The sequence below is a fragment of the Simochromis diagramma genome, unplaced genomic scaffold, assembly GCF_900408965.1.
Source record: "Simochromis diagramma unplaced genomic scaffold, fSimDia1.1 OVJJ01000131.1, whole genome shotgun sequence".
NCBI classification, from domain to species: domain Eukaryota; kingdom Metazoa; phylum Chordata; class Actinopteri; order Cichliformes; family Cichlidae; genus Simochromis; species Simochromis diagramma.
In genome coordinates, this window is record NW_024387200.1 from 9913465 (window position 1) to 9932233 (window position 18769).

The 18769-nt window shown below is 41.0% G+C and overlaps 1 long non-coding RNA gene across 1 annotated transcript; it reads right to left on the reverse strand.

Annotated features, from left to right (window-relative positions):
• Positions 1–10362: 10362 nt before the first annotated feature.
• Positions 10363–11013, reverse strand: LOC120745779. The gene is made up of 2 exons (XR_005698699.1): positions 10951–11013; positions 10363–10576 (listed from the first exon to the last, which is right to left on the reverse strand). It is a non-coding gene; the product is annotated as an uncharacterized LOC120745779 (long non-coding RNA).
• Between the last annotated feature and the right edge of the window lie 7756 nt (positions 11014–18769).

Here is an 18769-nt window from a genome sequence, read left to right on the forward strand (position 1 = left end):
TCCTGCCTCGTCAGCTGGAGGTTCAGGAGAACCTAGCCAGCGTCCTGCCTCGTCAGCTGGAGGGCCCGAGGAGCCCGTCCAGCCTCAAGACTCGTCAGCTGGAGGGCCCGAGGAGCCCGTCCAGCCTCAAGACTCGTCAGCTGGAGGGCCCGAGGAGCCCGTCCAGCCTCAAGACTCGTCCGCTGGAGGGCCCGAGGAGCCCGTCCAGCCTCAAGACTCGTCAGCTGGAGGGCCCGAGGAGCCCGTCCAGCCTCAAGACTCGTCAGCTGGAGGGCCCGAGGAGCCCGTCCAGCCTCACGTCACGTCTGCTGGAGGGCCCGAGGAGCCCACCCAGCACCACGCCTCGTTAGCTGAGGGTCCTGGAGGACCCAGCCAGCATATCCTCACATCTGCTGGCGGTCCGGGGAAGTTTGTTCAGCTACCATCTGCTGAATCATCCCCTGTGACTCCTACACCGTTGCCTGCATCCACATCACCGCCTGCAGCATTCACGCCACCGCCTACAGCATTCACATCATCACCATTCGCATCACCGCCTGCAGCGTCGCTGCCGTCAGGTCCCGCAGCCGTCCCGCTGCCGTCAGGTCCCGCAGCCGTCCCACTGCCGTCAGGTCCCGCAGCCGTCCCGCTGCCGTCAGGTTCCGCAGCCGTCCCGCTGCCGTCAGGTTCCGCAGCCGTCCCGCTGCCGTCAGGTTCCGCAGCCGTCCCGCTGCCGTCAGGTTCCGCAGCCGTCCCGGCCTCCGTGTCTTCATCCACGCCTGGTCCGGCCTCCGTGTCTTCATCCACGCCTGGTCCGGCCTCCGTGTCTTCATCCACGCCTGGTCCGGCCTCATCCGACTCTTCATCCACGCCTGGTCCGGCTTCATCCGACTCTACATCCTCGCCTGGTCCGGCCTCATCCGACTCTTCATCCACGCCTGGTCCGGCTTCATCCGACTCTACATCCTCGCCTGGTCCGGCTTCATCCGACTCTACATCCTCGCCTGGTCCGGCTTCAGCCTGTGCTTCAGCCTCGTCTGGTCCGGCCTCCGCTTCGGCCTCGTCTGGTCCGGCCTCCGTGCCTTCATCGGCCTCGTCTGGTCCTGCCTCGTCTGGTCCGGCCTCGTCTGGTCCGGCCTCGTCTGGTCCTGTGGTTGCCACGCCGCCGTCAGAGCCAGCTCGACCTGTTCCGCCTAGCCTCTGCCGGCCGTTTTCCAGGCCTATAAGGTGGCATCATGGCCTTCGGGGACGGCCTCCGGAAAGGGTTTGTTGCCGCCGCTGGCATCGCGGCCGCCCTCCGGACCTGCTCAGCGGCTGCCACTGCCTTCCAAGTGGTCGGCCTCCAGAACTGTTTGCCCGCCGTTGCCGTGTGCACGGTCGGCCTCCGGAACTGCATTCGCGCCGCCGTTGCCGTCCGCACGGTCGGCCCCCGGACCTGCTTCCTCGCCGCCGTTGCCGTCCGCACGGTCGGCCCCCGGACCTGCTTCCTCGTCGCCGCCGTTGCCGTGTGCACGGTCGGCTTCCTGAACCGTTTGCCCGCCGTTGCCGTGTGCACGGTCGGCTTCCTGAACCGTTTGCCCATCGCCGCCGTTGCCGTGTGCACGGTCGGTCCCCTGACCTGTTTCGGCTCTTGTGTTGTCGACCCCCGGACTTTACTGTATTACGGACTAGTGAGCAGTCGTGTTTTGGTTCTGGACTCTCATGCTCCTGGTTTTTTGTGTTTCGGGCCCTCCTTCCTGGGCCCCCTCCTCCCGCCCTGGCTTGGTGCTTGTGCTTTTTGTTTGGGGCTGTCGGGAGCCAGCCCTTTGAGGGGGGGTACTGTCACGGGTCTGGGTCCGTTGGACCCAGTATGTGGAGTTTCATGTTTTTGTTATTCCATGTTTGAGGTTATTATGTTTTGGTTTTTGTTTTCTTGTTCTCTTGTTGTGATGATGATGATGATGATGATGATGATGATTTGAGTTTCATGTTTAAGGAATTGTTCTCGGTTGTATCTCACGTTTAGTTTAGTTCAGGTTCCACGTGTCATTCTGTCTGTCTCTCAGTGTCAGGTCTGCGTCTTGGTGTGGTGTTCTGAGTTTCCTGTTTTATTGTGAAGGTCTGTGTCATATGTGAGTGTGCTCAGTTTACGTTTCCCCTGTTCCGTCAGCTCAGATTCCTCCCAGCTGTGTTGCCCTCCTGTTTCTCATCCCCTGATTACTGGTGTGTGTATTTAAGCCCTGTGTGTTCTCCTGCCTGTTGCCGGTTCGTCTGTATAACTCCGTGTCAGTCTGTTACCCTGTTCCTTAGTCTGCGTCTCTGCTCTCCGTTTTGTGGACTTCAGGTTTGCTCTTTAGTTTCTCCCAGTTTAGGTTTATCATTACTCATGCTTCATTGCCTGTTTTTGCCACTGCCACCGTGTTAATAAACTTCACTCGTATCGTCAGTTTGCTGCATTTTGGGTCCTCCTTTTCCTCCACTCCACACGGCTCACTCCGCCAGCCGTGACACACGGAGAGGCAGCTTTTCAGTGGTACGGTCCTCGTCTGTGGAACAGCCTGCCGGAGGAGCTCAGGGCCGCAGAGAACGTGCATGTTTTTAAGAACAGGCTCAAGACCCACCTTTTTAATTTAGCTTTTACTTAGCGTTTATTTATTTTATGCTTATTTATTCTATCCTGTTATTCTATTATTAATTTAGGATTTACCTAATATTTATTGATTTTATTCTTATTCATTTTTTAATCTTCTTACTCTATTTATATTTATATTTATATTGTATCCTGTTCTTATTTATTTTATCATTTTACCCTGTATATATCGTATTGCGTCATATCTCCAGTGTTTCCTCGGAGGGCGCTCTCTGCACCGGGGCTGTTATTGACCGTGGCTGCTGGGTCTCTGGGGTCCTCTCAGCCTGGTTGGGGGGCTCCTTGGCCTCCCTCCTACTGTGTGCCCAGCCCGGAGGCTGCGGTCTGTGACCGGTTCCCGGTGCAGACGGCTCTCTGTTATAATGTTTCCTCACTTGGCTCATGCGAGCCCAGCCCAATTTTTACTCTTTAAGTGTGCGCGTGTGTGTATGTGTGTGTGTGGGTGGGGGTGGGGGGATATATGTGTATTGAGAGTGTGGGGAGTGCGTTGGAGGGTGGGGTGGGATGCTTTTAACTATGTAAAGCACTTTGTGCTACATTTTTTCTGTATGAAAAGTGCTTTATAAATAAAGATTGATTGATTTTTTCACACCAAGCTGCTTGCCTATTGTAGATTCACTCTTCCCAGTCTGGTGCAGGTCTACAATACTTTTCCTGGTGTCCTTCGAAAGCTCTTTGGTCTTGGCCATGGCGGAGTTTGGAGTCTGACTGTTTGAGGCTGTGGACAGGTGTCTTTTATACAGATGATGAGTTCAAACAGGTGCCATTCATACAGGTAACGAGTGGGGGACAGAAAAGCTTCTTACAGAAGACGTTACAGGTCTGTGAGAGCCAGAGATTTTCCTTGTTTGAGGTGACCAAATACTTATTTTCCACCCTGATTTACGAATAAATTCTTTACAAATCCTACCATGTGAATTCATGGATTTTTTTTTCACATTCTGTCTCTCACAGTTGAAGTGTACCTCTGGTGCAAATTACTGACCTCTGTCATCATTTTAAGTGGGGGAACTTGCACAATCGGTGGCTGACTAAATACTTTTTTGCCCCACTGTATTTGCATTGTCAACTGCACATATTGAAGCTCATAAGAAAATGTTTACTGACATTCGTAGATATGGAGAAGAAGTGGGAAGAGATTTACGCGTTCATTTCTGCGGGCTCCTACCCTTCAGGATATGACAAGGCTCAGAGGCAAAACCTCAGAAGATATGCCTCAAAATTCAAACAAAAGGGTCAGTAATTTATTGTTAATACTAACAACTCATATATGTGGTTAAATTAATTTCTAAATATATATTGTTTTACTGCAGATGGAGAACTCTTTGTTGGAACCAGAAGAGTAGTAAAAACCATGGATGATGCCAGGAAGATATTTCATGAGTTTCATTCATCTCCAATTGGAGGACACACTGGCACACACAAAACGCTAAATGCAGTGTGTTCCAGATTTTACTGGTTTGGTATGACAGTTGACATTAAAACATGGGTATGTATTAACTGTTTGTACTGTTGTTAAATAGTGTTTAAAATAAGCAAATTTTTTGATATCAGTTAAAAATATAAATAAATATGGTTAATTAGTGATATTACAGTAATAACCTGTAGGCCTGGCAGAGATTTGAAGACACGCACACAAACTATTGTTGCTAAATAGTTTGTTCGTTAGAGAATATGTCATTAAGTGTTTTTGTTTTTTACAAATGAGAATGTTGAACATTTACGTGAACTCCATAAATATTTTTACCTTAAAGATTCAGGAATGTGACCAGTGTCAAAAAGTTGGGAAACCACTGACTGCTGTGCAACCGTTGCAGTGTATTCAGGTAAATATTATGCCCCGTTTACCCATCAAACTATGCTTGTAGCTCATATTCATAAAGGCAGGAGGGTTTGCCAACTAATTTTAACCATCAATGTTAATGTGTACATTATACAAATTGTTATTCAAATTATTAATTTGTCCTTGATAGGTGTCTGAAGTGTGGGAACTTATTGGTATAGATCTTACTGGACCTCTTCCTAAAACTTCAAGCGGCTTCCAGTATATACTTACTGCAACTGACTACTTTTCTAAATGGGTTGAAGCTTTCCCATTAAAAACGAAATCTGCATCTGAGGTAGCCCAGCACTTGTGCTCCATTATATATAGACATGGCTGCCCCAAAAGGATTTTGTCAGACCAAGGCAGAGAGTTTGTGAATGAAGTAAGTGTTAAATAATTTTCAGTTACATTTTTTAACTTTACTTCACTGGGGTCAAAGATTTTTTCTTGTGTGCTTGTATAAGCAGTATAACCTTGTCCTTATCTGTTGAAGCTCAACTCTGATCTTTGCAAGTTATTGCAAATTGAAAGAAGTGTCACAGCAGCATACCATCCACAGACGAATGGTCTAGATGAAAAGACCAATGACAACATAAAAAGGTATGCCTAATTTTTATCTATCAGTTTTTAATAACATTACTTCTGTTATTCAAACTTAATTGTTACTTAATAATTTATTAATTTCTTTACTTCTAATTAAACTTTCTGTCTTACTTACTGTGTTTACATATTTCTATGCCTGCATTTAGAGCCCTCCGAAAACTGGTGAATGACCAGCAGAATAACTGGGATCTGTATCTAGAGCCCACCCTGTTTTCACTTCGGTCAAAAGTACACACCACAACAAAATACACACCTTTTTTTCTGATGTATGGAAGAGAGGCAGTATTTCCATCAGAAGTGCCTGCTCAAGTGCCGGTGAGTGTTTGTCAAATTCTTTCTATGTTAGAACTAAGAATTGAAACCATTTAAGAAAAACCCCCAGTAATGTCTTTATGAATATGATATCATCTTGTTTTAATTGCTAATATCTACAAAATTTTAGATTTCCAACATCATTCTGCCAGACGACAAAAGGTACAGTGACTATGTACAGTCTGAAAGTGAAGCACAACATGCAGTTAAAGAAACTGCACAAGAAAACATTGCGAAGTCACAAGACAAGCAAAAGGTTGCATACGCCAAGCGGGCCCTGAAAAAGTACAAAAATGTTGTGTACAATGTAGGGGATCAAATTCTGCTTCTAAATATGAGGAAACGTGGGCGAAAAGGAGGAAGACTTGTACCGGATTTTTCAGGTCCCTACACAATTGATGACTTCAGTGGAAAATGTGTTAGACTGAAAAACGCTGAGGGAAATACTTTAAAAAGTCTATACAGTATTGTAGGGCTGGGACAACGCGTCGACGTAATCGATTATGTCGACGCAAAAAATACGTCGACGTAAAAAAGTCTGCGTCGATGCGTCGTCACTTTCAAAAAAAGACATGGCGGCAGCGAGTAGCGGAATCATGAGTGAGGCAGTTGCAGTCAACTTAAATCACTCCACCCGAACACGCAGTTCTACAGTATGGGGATATTTTAACAGAAAAGGAAGTGATTCAGTCGTTTGCCGGCTTTGTGAGGTGGAAATGGCCTATCATAAAAGCACGACGGCTATGCACCAGCACCTCAAACGACGGCATCCAGGAGCAGCTTCTGCAAAGGACAAACCACCGTAAGTTTTCAACTTTTTTACTAACGGTAGTTTTTACCCGTTAATTCATCCAGACCCCCCCCCCCCCCCCCCACGTAGACGTACACTCACTCATAGACACAGAGATAAACACCCAACCTCCGTAAATGCAAAACTCATTTAAGCTGCTTAGCAGTAACATACAGCAGCTGCTGTTTAGTTGTTATTGTTTTTTTGGTTTGTGGCCCATGCTGGCAAAATGAGTCCGAATGCACGCAGGCTGATTATCAGAATCGGCGAAAGACAAAAATGTGAGACAGCGAATTGGCCGCAGGAGAAATGTTAACAAGGATAATGCACCACCTGCTAAACGTAGCCGTCGTGGACACTATTACAACATTGTTAAAGTGCTTGCAAAAGCAAAATGACAACGAACTCTTGATTTGTCAAATTTAATGTGTTTCATCCTATTTGAACGCTGTTTTCATACATAATGCTTCTCCAGCTTGATCTTATAGGTCAAAGTTATGCCATCTAATGACTAGAAAGCAGTGCACCAGTAAAGGTGCCATCAGCTATGGCTGTTTAAACGTTATCTTTTCCAGCCATCATGATTACTGCATATCATATGTTCAACATTGGGGATTATTATTAACCTCTTACTGTTATGCTATGAAAGCACATGGCATAACAGTGTGTGTGTGTGTATCTATCTATCTCAACCAGATCCTTATCAAATTATTTTGATATTATGCTTTCCATATAATTATTTTGTAATTATTCGAATTCATCTGTGTGCTGTGTGTGATTTATGATTTCAGGAATAAACAGAAAAGTCTGGAGGACTACTGTCAGATACACCATGCACCCCCCAGGAGGTGGCTGTACTTACTGAGAGCGTCTTAGCTATGATTTTAAAAGACAAGAGACCACTTGCTGCGGGTGAGGGATTCAAAGAAATGCTGACCACTTTCCAACCAGGTTACACTCTGCCGTCTAAGCGTCATTTTACAAGCATGATGGAGAGAAAGTATGAAACTTCAGTGGAGAAACTAAGGAATGAACTAAAAAAAGCCACATCCAAAATCTCTCTTACCACTGACGCTTGGACAAGTCTGGTCACAGAGTCCTACTTAGGGGTAACTTGTCATTTCATTATTTGTTCAAAGACGCCATTGCTGCTGTTTGTATATAATTAATTTTTTGCTATGATTTCCTTTGTTATATTTGTTTTGCAAAACATTTAATTTTTTGTTAAAAACAGAAGATTGTAGTACAATGTTATTGTGGATTTTGTTTTGTGAATGAAGAGCACTTTTTGGCAGAAAGCAAAGTGAATGTTACATTTTGTTTGTTTAAAGACACCATTGTTGCTATTTATTTGAAATGTTTTGTTAACTTTTCCTTAATTTTATATATGTTTGCACATTTCATTTCTTGTTAAATGCTATCTCTATTGTATTGATTGTACGACCTCTACAACTTTATTTTGCAATTTTTTTTATTAAAAGGTCTTCAAATGAATAAATTTGTGTTTTTCATTTATATACATAAATTAGTAAATGTGAAATTGCTATACAAGTCAAATAATGGGCAAAAAAACTCGTTAATCGAATTGAATCGAAATCGAATCTGATTGAAAAATGAATCGTTAGATTAATCGATGCATCGAAAAATTAATCGCTAGATTCATCGATTAGGAAAATAATCGTTTTGCCCAGCCCTACAGTATTGACCACATTAAACCCTATAGAACAAGCCACCCTGTCCAAGTCTCAACTCCAGCTGAACCTGTTGAGAGTAGCCCATCTTCTGAGATGTGGCCTTGCAGTCCTCAGCATCAACATGAAGCGCTGCAAAATAACAGATCCTCTGTCATTCAGTTTGCACCAAAAATAGCTCAGGTAAAATCAGTCCAAGCACCAGAAGAGCTTGTACCAGTGACCCCCCAGAAACCCAGCACGCAAGAAAAAGGTGGCATAGCTAAAAATCTCATTCTGACCGGTTGGTCAATTGTTGCCTGTTTGGCTAGTCAGATGGATAGAATGTTTTATTTTTTTCTCCCCTCTTGCTAATTTTGACCTGTTGGTCCAATTTTGGCTAATTTCTGATTTACATAAAGCTACTCCCCTCTGGCATGTTTATGTTGTTGGCCCGTTGGCCCTTGTCTGCTTGTGGCCCGTTGGCCCTTGTCTGCTTGTGGCCCGTTGGCCATTGACCGTGATTTTCAAATGGCAACTGTTATTACTAAAGAAACTTATCATATTTTGTTTTTTAGTGAAGTGGCTTTGGGCTGCAAAAGACACCGGGCGTGTGGAGGCAGTCGTTGGGCCATACAAATTGTATGACTCTTCTTTTCGCACACTGGAGGATAGTGGGTGGCTTTCTGATGAGGTAAGTGAAATAATCATTTTTGGTCCTAGTGGTGGTCTGTAAAAATAATCTTCTTTTAATCCAAACAGGTCATTGATGCATACCTGCACTGCCTCATTAAGAAACAAAAGGCAAGTAAGAACGTATGCCAGTTATTTCACAAAGGTATTTTATACATTTTTGTAATCATTTAAAAAAAATAAAAAAAAATAATCTTGCATTTTTCAGAACCCCGTGTATCAGTTGTCTTGCGTTGTTGCAGCCTCTGTTTTCTGGGAAGTTTAAATGTGTCAGCAAGGTAATGTAGATGTTATATTGGTTATATAGTGTATGTTATGTAAATAAATCTAAACCTTTATAAACTTAAAAATATTCCACAGATGTTGTTTCCAGCTGAGGACATTTGGTTGTGCCCACTGAACTCTGGTGCACACTGGATACTTGTGGTACATGTTCACACCTCATGTGTTTTTTCTCTTTTTTGTTTTACTGTTCTTTTTAGCAGCATATTCTTATTTTGAAAATGTTTACAATTGATTATGTTTACTTAAGTGAGTGTAATACACATATTCTACTAAATACAATTATTATTTTAGGTTGTCAAAATCTCCTCACAATCTGTACTGCTTTTAGACCCTCTTGGAAATTAAGGTTGTTATGAAAGGAAAGTTATGCGTAACTGGAGGTATTCATCATTCATTAATTATCTGTTTTAGGTTGTTTGGTTTGTGGGGTTTTTTTTCTTTTTATTTAGAGCAAAATGCTGGCTACATTTTAAAAACTTGTTTTGTTTTTATTAGGAATTTTCTGAAGATGAAAGGAAAGGAAGAGTCCCGAGTGGATTGGAAAATGGAGACTCTGCCACACAACAAGCAGATGGACTCCAGCAGTTGTGGAGTTTTAGTGTTGAAGGTATTTAATAAGCAATTGTATTTAATGTATTAAACTAGAATTAAGTTAATCAATTGCAATTACTGTAACATATTTTACAGTTTGCCGAACACTACCTTCTGAGTGGAGAGGTTACTAGGGTGCTGTCCACTCCAGAAGCCATTGGGCTGCACCGCACTGAAATTGCTTGCGAACTGCTAGAACATCAAAGTAAGTTGAGTCATGTGCTTTTGTATTGCAATAGCACTTTCAGTTTTGTTTAAAACTGTTAGGTTTAATGTCAGTGTGTTTCTAGGTAATGCTGATGACTACTGTGTGGTTTGTTCCATGCTGGAAGCCGATCCAGACTCCAGTATGATTGAAATGGTAAAACAAATAAACCACAAATGCAATATACAGTGGCTTGCAATAGTATTCGGCCCCCTTGAACTTTTCCACATTTTGTCACATTACAGCCACAAACACAAATCAATTTTAATTGGAATTCCACGTGAAAGACCAATACAAAGTGGTGTACACGTGAGAAGTGGAACAACAATCATACATGATTCCAAACAATTTTTACAAATGAATAACTGAAAAGTGGGGTAATTATTCATCCCCCTGAGTCAATACTTTGTAGAACCACCTTTATCTGCAATTACAGCTGCCAGTCTTTTAGGGTCTGTCTCTACCAGCTAGAGACTGGTAGAGACATTGGTCTTTCATGTGGAATTCCAATAAAATTGATTCATGTTTGTGAATGCAATCTGACAAAATGTGGAAAAGTTCACAGGGGCCGAATACTTTTGCAAGCCACTGTAGTAATTATTTTCTCATCAAATTCATAATGTTGGTTAACACACTTACACCCCCCCCCCCCTTCTCCGTCTTCAGGTGCAGTGCGAGTTTTGTTCCAGATGGGCACATTTTGGATGTGCTCAATATGAGAGCAGCCTGGTCAAGTATCTGTGCGACGAATGTGCATAATTTGTACACTGTTTCTTTTTCAGTTCTTTCTCCCTGTGTTCTGTTGGATCTATAAATGTCAAATATATGTATCTGTAAATATATTCAGTAAATATATACTGTAACTATAATGGAGTGAGTTCATTGTCAAAGTTTATATAGTCAGGTGTTCCAATCACTTCAGTGGTGACAGCTGTATAACTTAAGCACCTTGGCATGCAGACTGCTTCTACAAACAAGTGCCAAAACATGCTACCTTTGTTATTATAAAGTAGAAGCATACTCTGACGGGAAGAATTACGTGCCAAAACATGCTACCTTTGTTAATAAGAGCAAGAAGCATAATTCTGACGGGAAGAATTACGTGCCAAAACATGCTACCTTTGTTATTATAAAGTAGAAGCATAATTCTGACGGGAAGAATTACGTGCCAAAACATGCTACCTTTGTTATTATAAAGTAGAAGCATACTCTGACAGGAAGAATTACGTGCCAAAACATGCTACCTTTGTTATTATAAAGTAGAAGCATACTCTGACTGGAAGAATTACGTGCCAAAACATGCTACCTTTGTTATTATAAAGTAGAAGCATACTCTGACAGGAAGAATTACGTGCCAAAACATGCTACCTTTGTTAATAAGAGCAAGAAGCATAATTCTGACGGGAAGAATTACGTGCCAAAACATGCTACCTTTGTTATTATAAAGTAGAAGCATACTCTGACAGGAAGAATTACGTGCCAAAACATGCTACCTTTGTTAATAAGAGCAAGAAGCATAATTGTGACGGGAAGAATTACGTGCCAAAACATGCTACCTTTGTTATTATACAGTAGAAGCATAATTCTGACGGGAAGAATTACGTGCCAAAACATGCTACCTTTGTTAATAAGAGCAAGAAGCATAATTCTGACGGGAAGAATTACGTGCCAAAACATGCTACCTTTGTTATTATAAAGTAGAAGCATACTCTGACGGGAAGAATTACGTGCCAAAACATGCTACCTTTGTTAATAAGAGCAAGAAGCATAATTCTGACGGGAAGAATTACGTGCCAAAACATGCTACCTTTGTTATTATAAAGTAGAAGCATACTCTGACAGGAAGAATTACGTGCCAAAACATGCTACCTTTGTTATTATACAGTAGAAGCATAATTCTGACGGGAAGAATTACGTGCCAAAACATGCTACCTTTGTTAATAAGAGCAAGAAGCATAATTCTGACGGGAAGAATTACGTGCCAAAACATGCTACCTTTGTTATTATAAAGTAGAAGCATACTCTGACAGGAAGAATTACGTGCCAAAACATGCTACCTTTGTTAATAAGAGCAAGAAGCATAATTGTGACGGGAAGAATTACGTGCCAAAACATGCTACCTTTGTTATTATAAAGTAGAAGCATACTCTGACAGGAAGAATTACGTGCCAAAACATGCTACCTTTGTTATTATAAAGTAGAAGCATACTCTGACGGGAAGAATTACGTGCCAAAACATGCTACCTTTGTTATTATAAAGTAGAAGCATACTCTGACAGGAAGAATTACGTGCCAAAACATGCTACCTTTGTTAATAAGAGCAAGAAGCATAATTCTGACGGGAAGAATTACGTGCCAAAACATGCTACCTTTGTTATTATAAAGTAGAAGCATACTCTGACAGGAAGAATTACGTGCCAAAACATGCTACCTTTGTTATTATAAAGTAGAAGCATAATTCTGACGGGAAGAATTACGTGCCAAAACATGCTACCTTTGTTAATAAGAGCAAGAAGCATAATTCTGTCGGGAAGAATTACGTGCCAAAACATGCTACCTTTGTTATTATAAAGTAGAAGCATACTCTGACAGGAAGAATTACGTGCCAAAACATGCTACCTTTGTTAATAAGAGCAAGAAGCATAATTCTGACGGGAAGAATTACGTGCCAAAACATGCTACCTTTGTTATTATAAAGTAGAAGCATACTCTGACAGGAAGAATTACGTGCCAAAACATGCTACCTTTGTTATTATAAAGTAGAAGCATAATTCTGACGGGAAGAATTACGTGCCAAAACATGCTACCTTTGTTAATAAGAGCAAGAAGCATAATTCTGTCGGGAAGAATTACGTGCCAAAACATGCTACCTTTGTTATTATAAAGTAGAAGCATAATTCTGACGGGAAGAATTACGTGCCAAAACATGCTACCTTTGTTATTATAAAGTAGAAGCATACTCTGACAGGAAGAATTACGTGCCAAAACATGCTACCTTTGTTATTATAAAGTAGAAGCATAATTCTGACGGGAAGAATTACGTGCCAAAACATGCTACCTTTGTTAATAAGAGCAAGAAGCATAATTCTGACGGGAAGAATTACGTGCCAAAACATGCTACCTTTGTTATTATAAAGTAGAAGCATAATTCTGACGGGAAGAATTACGTGCCAAAACATGCTACCTTTGTTATTATAAAGTAGAAGCATACTCTGACAGGAAGAATTACGTGCCAAAACATGCTACCTTTGTTATTATAAAGTAGAAGCATACTCTGACGGGAAGAATTACGTGCCAAAACATGCGATCTTTGTTATTATAAAGTAGAAGCATACTCTGACAGGAAGAATTACGTGCCAAAACATGCTACCTTTGTTAATAAGAGCAAGAAGCATAATTCTGACGGGAAGAATTACGTGCCAAAACATGCTACCTTTGTTATTATAAAGTAGAAGCATACTCTGACAGGAAGAATTACGTGCCAAAACATGCTACCTTTGTTATTATAAAGTAGAAGCATAATTCTGACGGGAAGAATTACGTGCCAAAACATGCTACCTTTGTTAATAAGAGCAAGAAGCATAATTCTGTCGGGAAGAATTACGTGCCAAAACATGCTACCTTTGTTATTATAAAGTAGAAGCATACTCTGACAGGAAGAATTACGTGCCAAAACATGCTACCTTTGTTATTATAAAGTAGAAGCATACTCTGACGGGAAGAATTACGTGCCAAAACATGCTACCTTTGTTATTATAAAGTAGAAGCATACTCTGACAGGAAGAATTACGTGTCAAAACATGCTACCTTTGTTATTATAAAGTAGAAGCATAATTCTGACGGGAAGAATTACGTGCCAAACCATGCTGTTATTATAAAGTAGAAGCATAATTCTGACGGGAAGAATTACGTGTCAAAACATGCTACCTTTGTTATTATAAAGTAGAAGCATAATTCTGACGGGAAGAATTACGTGCCAAACCATGCTACCTTTGTTATTATAAAGTAGAAGCATACTCTGACAGGAAGAATTACGTGCCAAAACATGCTACCTTTGTGAATGTGACCTACAAGCACACTTTAATGGGTAAAAAGAAGTGTCAAACCGAACTGGCTTCATGAATATCAGCTACAAACATACTCTGATGGGCAAAGTTAAGTGGCAAACCGTCATACCTACTTAAATTTGTGCTGGAATTATTGTTTGGCAGCAGAAATGTGCATAAATTACATACAGTAGGACATTTTGCCAAAGTAGGGCAGTTTGTCATATGGCAGCGTAAAATTATCCTACTGGTAGGACGGTTTGCCAAAGTAGGACTGTTTGTCAGGGGACACCGTAAAATTATCCTACGGGTAGGACGGTTTGCCAAAGTAGGATGGTTTGTCAGAACACCGGACGTATTAGCCAGAGGTCCCTTTACTACGGTTCGGAGCTGCTGACCTGTTTTATATACGCGCTGAATAGTTTTCTACACGAGATCGCTGCAAAAAGTGCAGCCTTACCTAATGTCCACCTACTTTTACTCATTTATATTAAGATTTAAACATCTGGTTGGTGTTGGTATGGCGAGTAGCCTTCAGTAATAGTAATAAATCACACAGCAATAGGAGATTCATGTAGTTGTAAAGTATTCAGAATACATTACTTCTATAATCTTAGGTGGAATACATTTTAAAATTAACCTTCCCAACACTGTCAACAGGTTAGCACCTCATACCACAGTGCAGCAAAGCAGTCTCATGAGCGCTGGGAAGGACGAGCCCAGAGCCCAAAACAGACAGTGCAGGAGATGACAAGGTTAGTAATTGTATGGTGAAAATTATACTTTGTTATCTTGATTGGCAAAAGAAAAGTAAATACAAAATCTGCTTCTCACATTTAGGGCATTTCCAAGATTTTTTTTTTTCAAAACTTCTTCAATTTCTTTCATTACAGCTGTCCTGTGCCAGAAGTTCTGTTGACCCACAGTGAGAGGCATCATTTCAGAAACACCAGGAAGACTGAAACTCGTCGCCAGGATCAAGCAGGGCTCGTGATCTTCACCAGCAGCTTCCTCACAAGAAGGATAAACCCAGCATTTCATGAACACTGATGGAGACCTTTGCTTTGTGTAATGTTAGAAGTACTCAGATAATCCTGAGAGGGTCTGGACTTTTACATAATATAATAGAATAGAATTCAACTTTGTTGTCATTGCACATGCACAGGTACAGGGCAACGAAATGCAGTTTGCATCCATCCAGGAGTGCTTTAGCCATGATACAGATATATTACAATATATATTAGCAATAATATAGATATGTAAGTATATTACAGAAATGGGTCTATTATGGTATGTTATAGTGTACACGGTATGAAGTATGTTAAGAATATTCTATAACTATAAGTATGTACAGGCTGTAGTGAGTACAAACTATGTACAGGATATAAATATGAAAAACTATACAGAAATCTGAGATATACAGATATACAGAAATGTGAACTATGCAAGTTAAACAGTTGTAGGATTAAAAATTATTATATATGTACAGAATGATTATTTGCACAGAACTATACAGTAGTGCAGTTAAGTAATAGCTATAGCTATAAGCTATAGTAATAGCTTTAAGTCCTGTAGAAAGTTAAATATATGTTGTGCTCACTGGTTACTCTGGTATGAATGACTCTGAATTACTTTATGATAAATAACACACTATTGTCAAAAAACAGAGAAAGAATTCCAGATCACAAGTTTTTAGTTCAAATACAAGTAACAACCTTTGACTTTAATCAGGTTTTATTTAATTGTGTCAGAGAAAACATCATGTGCTCTTCATGTAGCTGAGTACATTCAGTGTTTAAAACAGAAGTTGTGCAGGTCTGAGATCAGCAGTTTTCTGAAACACCAAACTGAGGTACTGTTAATGCTGATGTATAGTGACACAGTTACAGGGGTGATTAATCCTTTTGACTTTTTGTCTTTAAATTTATCAATAAAACAGCTGCAGCTTTCACTGACAGCACATGTGGTACTTTAACCTTTGTACTGTTTTCTTCAGTTAATTTTGGAGTTACTACAAAGATTGAAGATATAGGATGATCTGTCTGCTGTCACTGGGTGGTGCTGAGGTCTGAATGTGAGGACAGCTCCTGTAATCACAAACAGAACAGAATCATCACAAACTGAAATATAAAGTTTATCTCAAATCTGAAATACAGCTGATCCTTCTCCGTCCTCACATACTCGGGATCTGAAGTTGTTCAGTCCTACAGTTCTGCCGACAGCTTTTTTTTTTTTTTTTAATTTGTTTTAAAGGCCTTACTAACACATTTTCTAATATCATGTTTACCTTTGAGTTGTTGATGCTTTATAAATGGACATCTGCAAAGATGAGATGATGGAGCAGGTTTCAGTCGAGGTTCAGTCTGCTGCTGCATCCTGGTCACAACATACAGAGGTGTTATCAGCTCAGTATTGAACAAGAAATATTAACGTTTCAAATTATTTGTCCTAAAGGATGCAAGCTGTACAGAGTACTGCACATGTGACTTTGTGAACATAATTCATTAAAAATAATTCGGACAGTTTTTTAACCTGAATATTTGTAACAAACTCAGTAAAAAAAATGCTAAAAAAAATAATCAGAAGAAAAAATTAACATTTTAACTTAAGCTGACAAGCGGAAGTAGTTGGTTTCAGTACATAAGTATTGGGCTTTGCTATTTAATCCGTAGCTATTGACTAATGAGGGGAATTTAAAAGTTGGCGTTAATGTCCTTCCACATGTGGAAAGTGACAGAAAACATGCTGCTGTTTGCACATATTTAATAATCAGCTCTGCACAGGAGCAGAAGCAGAGTCCAGCCTGTTGCTCTTACAGTATAATACTCATAATAAAAGTGCAGTAACCGTGGTTAGTCACTGAGCAGCCCGGTGCGTTTCTCTTGATTTCAGGGTAAATTCATTCACCTGCACGGGGTAGCTAAACAAACTTTACAAAACAAGTTTCCCCGACAGCCGAGTGCTCATTTTAGCTAGCTAGGTCCTTAGGTAGCTAGCTAAGGACCTAAATTACGGATTAGCTTACAAACACATTTAACTTACCAAAAATAATGCGGTGGGGCCTCAGGTCCTCCTGTCCGGTAGTCCAATTTACTGAAGAACACCTCAGGCTGTCACTTTGAAATAGTCGGTAATGTAAACGCTGGACCTCTCAGCATCTGCCATTCCCGAACAGACACGTGCGAGTTTGTCCGCGACCGCAGCCGCGTCGTCAGTGTTTTCTCCAGTCATTGGTCAGCATTATAATATATGCAAATACATGCGGGTCGGAATCCCCGCCCCCCAGCGCACCCCCGTACGCCAAAACAGTGCCAGCAGAGTGAAACTGAAAAATGGTTTGAAACCGAAAAAAAAAAAATTGTAAGCGAAAACAAAAAAATTACAGTTTCAATTAATTGTTTTTCACTATCAATTTTTTTTTCGGTTTCAATACAAGATTTTTCAGTACATTTATTTCAGTTACAATATTTTTTTTCGGTTTCAATATTTTTTTCGGTTTCGTTTCAAGGTGGCATCGTTCTGATTCCATACAGGAAGAACTATTGCTGACCTGACAGACTCGACCTTGTTTACAAAGAAAGAAAGGAACTGATTACATGTGTCAGCAGAGGCTTTCAGGGTTGTTTAGAGTAGAGCTGATAGTCTTAAAGAACACGGGGATTATGACAATCTAACACAATGATCTGAGAAAAATATCTGTTTCTCTCATTTTCACTGTATTCTGATCAAATTTCCAACAAAGAAACCTGCAATTTGTCTTTCTTCCACTTCCACTCTGCTCTCCTACACTGACGCCTGACTGCTCGGCTCATTTAACAAGGGCAACCCTAACCCTAACATATGAACATGGCATTATTTCAATCCTTATGCAAAATGCAAACACACTATTGAACTAATAAAACAGTGCAAGTCTGCATTGAAAAACACATAACAGAGGAATGTTGTTGTTGGAATTTTCTTTTCCAAAATGAAAATGAAAGAATTCATTAAGTTTTAACCATTGCTTATGAATGTCACGGTCTGGCTGGCAGACCGTGGGGATGTGTGGGGAAGGAGGACCCAGGCGCGGTGCTCTATGTATAGACAGTGTTTATTTACAAAGTGAAAAACAACGTAACAATAAATCCCCGTGTTCTCCCAGACTCCCGTGTCGTGTCTCCCCGTGAATAGTCCGTGTTTCTGTGCTCTCCGCTCCCGTGTCAGCACCCCCCGGTGCTCGCTGCTCCCGTGTCTTCCACGCTCCTCCTGCGGGAAACAAAAGACGCAGCCGTCAGGACACATGCAACTGCGGGCATACACACACTAACTCAGTAACAGGACGACTAACGTGGAGTCTCATGCAATGATCCCGCGTCGGTGGGAGCTCCAAGACTCTCCTATAGTGATGGGATTTCCGGCTCTTTTTAGAGATCCGGCTCTTTCGGTTCGGCTCACTAAAAAGAGCCGGCTCTTTCGGCTCCGAACCGGCTCTTCAGGTTGTTTTGTTGCTTTAATTAATTTATTATTAACAATAATATAAAATTATGCACAAAAGGAATTACTGACATAAAAACAAGTGGTTTTATTTATATATGTTTATATATAAATATATGCGGTGGCCCTTAGAGACAAAACACGTACAAACTCCAAAACACATTTCTAGCATGAACTGAACTTCCAAAGCAGAGCTACTAGATCACTTAAATTACACAATTGAAAGCATGTGTGTATTGTTTGTGTATTTATACACAGGCACTCATATATATATTCAAATAATTTTAAAAAAAAGTTCATTTACCTGTTATTACCACACACCAAATCCAGTCGTTGGTACTTGCTGGCTTGTGTAGCCACAAGATAACAAAGGCTCAACACTGCGCCCAGCATCCTGGAGCACTTCTGTTGTCTTTTGTACGTGTTTTGAGTTTTTATATGCTTCTGAGTTTTTATATGCTTCTGAGTTTTTATGTGCTTCGGAGTTTGTACGTGTTTTTACGTGTTTTGGAGTTTTTACGTGTTTTGGAGTTTGTACGTGTTTTTACGTGTTTTGGAGTTTGTACATGCTTCAGAGTTCGTACGTGATTTGAAGTTTGTATGTGCTTTGTCTCTAGGGGCCACCGTAAATATACTTTTATTTATTCATTCCACATAAAATGTAATAA